The following is a 7,822-nucleotide window of genomic DNA, read 5'->3' on the forward strand; positions in this document are numbered from 1 at the left end:
GGAGATCATCTGAGAGATCCTACCAAATATATTGCTGAATAACAGCTAGTCAATCACCAGCTTTATTATATCTAGAAATATTTGGTAATGTGTGGTGATTAGTGACCGTTAGTCGATGATTATTCGGAAATCGTGAGATGCGGTCTGGTGTGATGTAGGTTTCAGAAAAAAATTTTCTTTATCGTGCCAACGTTTCGATCTTCATTGAGATCATCTTCAGGGGTCAAAGTGTTTGTTTTCTGCGTAATTCTGCCATTCTTGCGTGTCGTGTTGAGAGTGCACTCTCACTCAAACAAACACGTTGAGCCCTGAAGATGATCTCAATAAAGATCGAAACGTTGGCACGACAAAGAAAATGTTTTTCTGAAACCTACATCACACCAGACAGCATCTCAAGATTTCCGAATAATCATATGGTAATAATCATATTATTTAGAGAAAAACAAGCATTATTTTTTTTTTATTTGTCCTTTAGGCATCCGCCACTCGAGTTTGGTAAATACTAAGTTAACAACTAATGGTTTGTATTAGGTTAAAATTATTCTACTGATAGAATAATTATATAAAATCAACGGTTTTTCATAATACGGCTTTTTTTTAACAAATGACATGTTTTTAACTTATACTTTTCCTTTATTGTATATATATTATATTCTGAGTTTGAAGAACTTAAAAAATGTATCACACTGCCTTCTTTTAAAATAAATTATTACAAAATATTAATGACTGACGACCACTGTTTTAACCACTGTAAGTAGTAAAGAAACAGTGATAATCATGTTTGTCAAAAAATGTAAGAAATCTTTGTTCTGTGTATAGGTGCTAATTTCCCTGAGGAATGATAAAAAAAAATCCGAAACGTTGTGAATTGAAAAAAGCTGGGTGTTGTTTTGTTGAGATGACCTATTATACCACCTTCGAAAAGGAAAACTCAGAACTAAAACTGTTGAGATCAAAATAAAAACATATTTTTCCTTTATTAAAATCGAACTACAAAAGAATTGAGGAATTCTTGTTGGTATACCTAAATAATAATACTAATATACACCAATGACATAATCCTTACTTCTGAGGGTAGGGTAAGTCTGTAAAATAATATACGATTCTTTGCGTCCTTTCGCAAGCTTTGAAACTTACCCGCAAATTTAAAATGTCAATAAATATGATATTCCGGAAGGAGGGAAGAGTAGCAGTATCTGAAAAATGAACCTGTACCGCTAATAAGGCCATTGCGTTGAACAAGTATGTGGGAGTTATTTTTATACCTCGTCATTCTTTTTCTCGTTAGAGTTTCTGCTGCAAAAACCGGTAAAAATTGCATTCGGGTAAATCTCTTTAGCATTGAACCTTGTCTCTTATGAAGCCAAACTAATTGTTTATAGTTGTGTTGTGCGCTCTGTCGTATGTTATGGCGTCCAGTCATGGATTTGATGCTTTGGAAAAATTTCAAAATTTTGGTTGTTAAAAAACGTCTCAGTTTAGGCCTCTCTTTCGTTTCCTAGGGATATGTTTTCGCTCTATTTATATAACAAAGGTTTTCAGCTTTTCGGATGATCGTAGGTTCAAAACGATTACATTACAGAAGGTACATCTTAGCTCCTCATTGGAACATCGCGTTGGCGGGGTATCAGCGGGTTCACTTTTGCAATTCATGTCGAGAGTCGTGGTTGAAATCCTTCAAACTGATGATGAGCTAAGGGGCTCGAAATCCGGATCGTTGGAAATCAACTTACTGTGAGTAGGAACTATCTTTTTAAAAAAGGATGGTACATCGTATTATTCAGGCAATCGCCGTCTCCAGACAAAAATATTCTTTTCTCTTCAAACCTAACATATTCAGGTTCTCTTTTATCTTTAAAAGCTTCCCAATGCAATAAACGAACTTCATCGTAAAGAGGGTATGAGTAGAGCAGATCATGCAGAGAGGTTATACTTGCATAAGGCAATTTTCGATGGTACTTCAAGATTCTTGATGGCTTTCCAAATTAAGAGGTGAGTTTTTAAATCTGAAATTGAAACCCCAATTGAAGAGTGAGATAATATGCAAAAATTGTTGACACTGTGATCTTACTTTTTATATTTTGTCTACGGTACTATTGTTTCTCATGAAGTAACACTATTCTTTTAATTCTTACTTATTTTCCAGATTTTCTTTTTCTTTTTATTCACACTCCTGCTTTATATAACTTATATTATTCTCATTTGTTTTCTTATGTTTTTAATTCATAAAATATAAATCCTGCGTATAGTTCATAATTATATCATCCATAATTACAACCTTAATTCAGGAGGCGGCTACTAGCCATGCTTATTATACTTTGTACTATTTGTTGTATTTCTCCATCCTAATAAAGTATTATTATTACTATAAATTAGATATTATATTAAATCGAATTAAGAAAATCAGAAGGGTGGAAAATGTACTAAATATTCTGTCATCGCCCCTCTCCCGCTTAAAATTCATGTAAATAAATATATTCATATATTCAAACGAATAAACGTGATATGTATCAAGTACTATATTCAAAGTTTTAGTTGAAACAAAGGATTAACAAATCAATCACACAAACAAATCAACAATCGTCTCGAATTATTTTACAATCGATTAATATACCCTCTTCCATCAAAAATGGCTTATCAAATATGTTCTTTGTATTTTAAGTAATTTTTATCAGCATTTTCGTCCTATTAATGGAGTTTTATTTTAAAAATGTGGATGCATATTCGAAACAATTGAGAGTCTGATGAAATGGTATTATCAACCTGGTGAAACAATTCATGAGGCCAATACGGAACATGCTAACCAGATGAAATCATCATTGTGGCTTCAGGCGATGAGTGTAGCCTTGTATGAATTATAATTTATTTCTCAATCATTTAATGTATTTTATCCTTATTCCAGGGATAGATATGCAAAGTGTAAATCAGTTTTCTCTGTTTAATTCTAACTTTTTAAATTAAACTTTAAATTAAATTGTAAATTTTTAATGATTTATATAATAAAGCTACATGCTAGGTTGTTGAGCATTATGGCATGATGACGGTACCAATTTCCAGCGAATACAGAAGGTTTACATAATAACAGCTTTGTTAAAATCCTTTATTGCTTTTGTTTTTCAAATTAAATTAAATTTCACATCACCCCAAAACAACCAATAAAGCCGTCTCTCCTTCTCTGAAACAATAAATGAACAAATCTGTTTTTTTTTTCATTTCAATTAGCAATTAACAAGAAGCCAACCTTAAATTTTCACACAGGAACGACGTTATTATGAATCAGGTATTGTTTTGTACTCCCTGAAATATATTACTCAATAATAAAATCATCATTAATGTTTACAAGGATTTAATACTTATATAATCTCTTCCCAAATAACAATAACTAACAAATGTTTTTTAAATTAGTTTTTCTGTGTTCTCAATTAGCATTTTTAAGTAGTTTTGTAATTTTTGTTACAAGGTAATTTAAAGGATTTTTACTTTCTAACAACATGATTTTGTTATTCATAGCCACTTTGTTAACTCTTCTGAACCCGTACACCAAAGTTCATTGAAATCGGAACATGTGTAGGTACAATCTAAATCACAACAAAAATTCTATTTTTTGTTATTCCATTAGAAATTATGACTATTAATAGTACTATTACTTACTATTAATACTAATGTATAAATAGTACTATTAATTATTAAAAATTCTATGTTGTCTATATTTCAAATCGTTCTTCAGAATGAAATTGCTACAATCGTTCAAATAAATTTCCCTTTCTGAACTAATATGACAGTCCAATATCGAGTCGGTAACAACTACAAGTTTCTGTTGTAAACGGGAAACTACAGTTACCAGCGATAAGGGATGTTCACTATCTCTCAAGCAAACGTTGTATTATTTCCGACTTAACTAGAAGTACGAGTATTATTTTTTATGAGAATTCATTGATTTTAAACTTGTCATATCGTCTCATGCACTTTTTCATTACATATTGTTGACCACATGCCGCGTATTTTCATATTTGGGTAGTCCCAAAAATAAAAAAAACATTATTTAAAAAGATGTACTTTATCTTCTTTATCTAAAAGAAAGTGGTGATAAACTGCATTTTTCACCAAATATAAAAACAAACGTTGATTTAGGTTTTTGAATAATTTCAAATAAATGAATTAATTAATTCATTTATCCATAGTTTATTGGCTCTAACGTTAGACATACTGCATTTGTTGGTAGTAAAAAGGGTTTACAATTTTTCAAGTTTAATTCAATATGTTTATATAAGTTCAATGTTTTTCAAATTAAACTGAAATTAACATAAAGAACTTTTACACAATAATTTTGTAAATGTTATATAAATTCATATATTCTCTCTCACTCCCAATTTGTGAAGTCCCAACATAGTACTTCTTCGGGGCCAGAATAGTATATATATATATAAAATGCAGGGTGGGCGACCAAGACCCGAGGGCCCGAGGGTAGACTCATCCCTAAAAGGTCCGGGACTTGGTGCACGTGTCCTGCATAAACCCCTTGGACCTGTTCACAAACCCCAAGATTTTGGACCATTTAATCTCGGTGAGTGATTTGGTGATGTCCTCTCCTTCAAAGATTTCAAATCTAGACCTAGCATACCTATCACACTCTGCGAGGTAGTGCCTTGCCGTTTCTTCTTTTATTTCGCAAAAGCGGCAAAAGGGATCTGGTAGGATACCCATTACGAAGAGGTGTCTTCTCAGTGGGCAGTGGCCCGTCAGAATACCTATCAGCCTCCTAATTCCCTTCCTTGAGTTAGAGAATAGCCATTTCGATTCTGCTGGTTTGATCGCCTTAACAAACTCTTTCGATTGTCTGTGTCCGGGGGATAAATTACACTCCCTAAGGAATTGTTTCATGCCCCAGTTAGTGATAGTCTCTTTCGCTGTGCTCTAGAGTGAGGTAATACCGATTGTGGTCCTGCAAACGCAGTATTAGAACCTTCTTTGGCTAGGCCATCAGCCTTTTCATTTCCATGTCCTTTATGTGCTGGTATCCAAGTACGGGTTACCTTGTTCTCAAACCTGAAAGAGATCCTATTAATAAGATCTATAGTTTCCTCCAAGAGTCGTGAAGTTGACAAATCTTTTTGTAATGACCTAAGACTAGCCTGACTGCCAGAAAAAATTCTAATATATTTTCCCTTAATTTTATTTTCCATAAGTGTTCTACAACACACATTGATGGCCCAGATTTCCGCCTGAAAAACGGAGGTGATATTGCCAAGAGGGGAGGAGATGCTGATTCCTAATTTTGGTATGTAGATTCCTGCACTACTCCCTCTTCCTTTGAGAAGTGATCCATCTGTGTAGCAGTCTATGTTACGATGGTCATCATCCAGACTATAATCATTATCGGCAATTATAATCACAACGAGTGACTACCTGAAAGTGCTTTTTCCCCGAAGGGGTTTTAATCTTTTTATCACTAACGCGGGCCAGAATTGTACAAAGGGTTCTCTAAGCAAAATCAACTGAATAAATTTCACGAGTGTATTATGTATTGATGAGAAAAGACATAAACAATAATAATTAATTAAAAATATTTCTTTTGGTACTTACAAACTAAACTTGTAAAGAAATAATACCAATAAACACAAGAAAAAAATTGTTCAAATAAAATCGTATAAATAGCTAATAAATACATCCATTAATATAATCAAAAGAAAGAACATAACGATTTAATTAATGCTTTACACAGCAAAACATCAGTGTTTATTACCAAAATCGGAACTCGGGACCAAAATACTTCTTGCAGCTTTAACCTAAGCACGTTCCTCTTACTCTTTCTTAAATACATACTTTTTTTATAGTATACCATTCACTCAAGTACTCGATATTCCTCCATCAACTTTGGCACATATAAGCATGTTCACATACACTAACTAGTCTAATGGAGGGTTAATGGGGTAATATTCCCCCATCAACGCTCTTGTACAAAAGACACACAATCATGCTTATAATACATTCTCACGAAACAGTTAACATCTATTACCAAACTTTTTATACATACAATAATAGGATTAACTGCATTACACAAATCGGAACATGATACACAAAGATTCGCATGTATACTCGAGACCAATTCTCATATCAAGTGGAATTCCTTCACTAACTACATCAAGAAAAGGCATGACACGACAATGAACAACCTTCTCTCCATGCCGAGCACGTACGCGGGCTTTGGACCAAAAGTTAGTGCCCGTTTGTCAACCGTGTATGGTCGATTCTAAATCGGTCTCGGATAATGGTGTAGGGGGATACTTATCGTTCCACTGACGTTGCCACTATTTCTTTACCACATTCATTATTACTAGTTTAGCGTCAGCAGTTCGCAATTTAAAAACAAAATTTTATTACAACTTGTTAAACAACAACCAAATCTTGACATTCAAGTATTTCAGGTTAAATTAAATTTAAAAAAACCGAATAATATACAATTTTTTTAAAACAAAACCCAACCTTTTCTAAATCCATTTAAGCCTTTTCGGCTCTTTCTTTACTTTTCTATTTCCACCATCTGCATATGAGTGGATACGTGAAGATATAAAAAAAGGTTTAGCTTAAACTTGTAAAGTTTTAAGCTAAACCTTTTTAAAAGCAAATGTACTACGTAAAAAGATATAATTATATAAAACTTTTCATTTTTTTTCTAAAGTTACAGGCACATTTTGACATAGAAAATAATTTTCCTTGAAATGTGTGGTCTTGTAAGATGTTTTATGTGTACCCATACTACTAAAGAATATTTTTGTTTTCCTAACTATTGTTCTAACCGAAAATGATAAATTTGAAGCAGAAATTTTACTTATTACGTACTTGAAGTTTTTTCGGAGGATCTACGGAAGAGGTCAAACAAAGAAAACTTCCTTTCGGTTATCGCTGAGCTTTCGACAGTTTTTATACTGTCATCTTCAGGGCTTAAACCTTAATGGGGAAATAAAAGACATGGTGTTTTGGGCACAGAAGTACATTAAGTTTTTTTTGGGGGCTCAGCATCTCATAAAAGTCTAAAAAACTAGTAAAATCTTCCTTTCTTATAATTCTAATATATATATATACAATTAACTTATCTTACATTTAAATTACTATACAATAAGATCACAGATTAAATAAAAACAAAAAAACAAACCCTCTTCGATGAGAGGAACAAAGGCTACATGAGATGCTGAGCCCAAAAAAAAACGTAATGTACTTCTGTGCCCAAAACACCATGTCTTTTATTTCCCCATTAAGGTTTAAGCCCTGAAGATGACTGTATAAAAACTGTCGAAAGATCAGCGAAAACCGAAAGGAAGTTTTCCCTGTGTTGACTTCTTCCGTAGATCCTCCGAAAAAACTTCATGTTTCCAAGCAGCTCATCGTTATTACGTACTGCTGATATCCCTTCCCAACTCGACACCACTTTCCTAGCCATACGCTGATACACTACCATTTTATCCACCACCGCGGCCGTTATAGCACACCGAACCCTTCAGGACATTCTATTGTATTCCATTGTACCATAGTTTAAAAAATAGGAAATTAAACTCAACACCACAAAATCGCAAAAGTTAAACTTCTCTTTCCATCGCATCATTCTATCTTCAATCTATTCGTTCATTATCCTTCCTAACAAAAACGTCATCCGCTACCTCAGGACTATGTATACAAACGACCTAGATTCCTCATACACGACAAAAGGACGGAATCGAGACGTCTGTAATGATTACTTAAAAGACTACTCACAACAAATCTAAACTCTCCCTTGACATCAAAACCCTCATATACAACTAGAATTATAGGGTTCAACCAAACCTTC

The sequence above is a fragment of the Cimex lectularius genome, unplaced genomic scaffold, assembly GCF_000648675.2.
Source record: "Cimex lectularius strain Harlan isolate CLEC.00 unplaced genomic scaffold, Clec_2.1 scaffold395, whole genome shotgun sequence".
NCBI lineage: Eukaryota > Metazoa > Arthropoda > Insecta > Hemiptera > Cimicidae > Cimex > Cimex lectularius.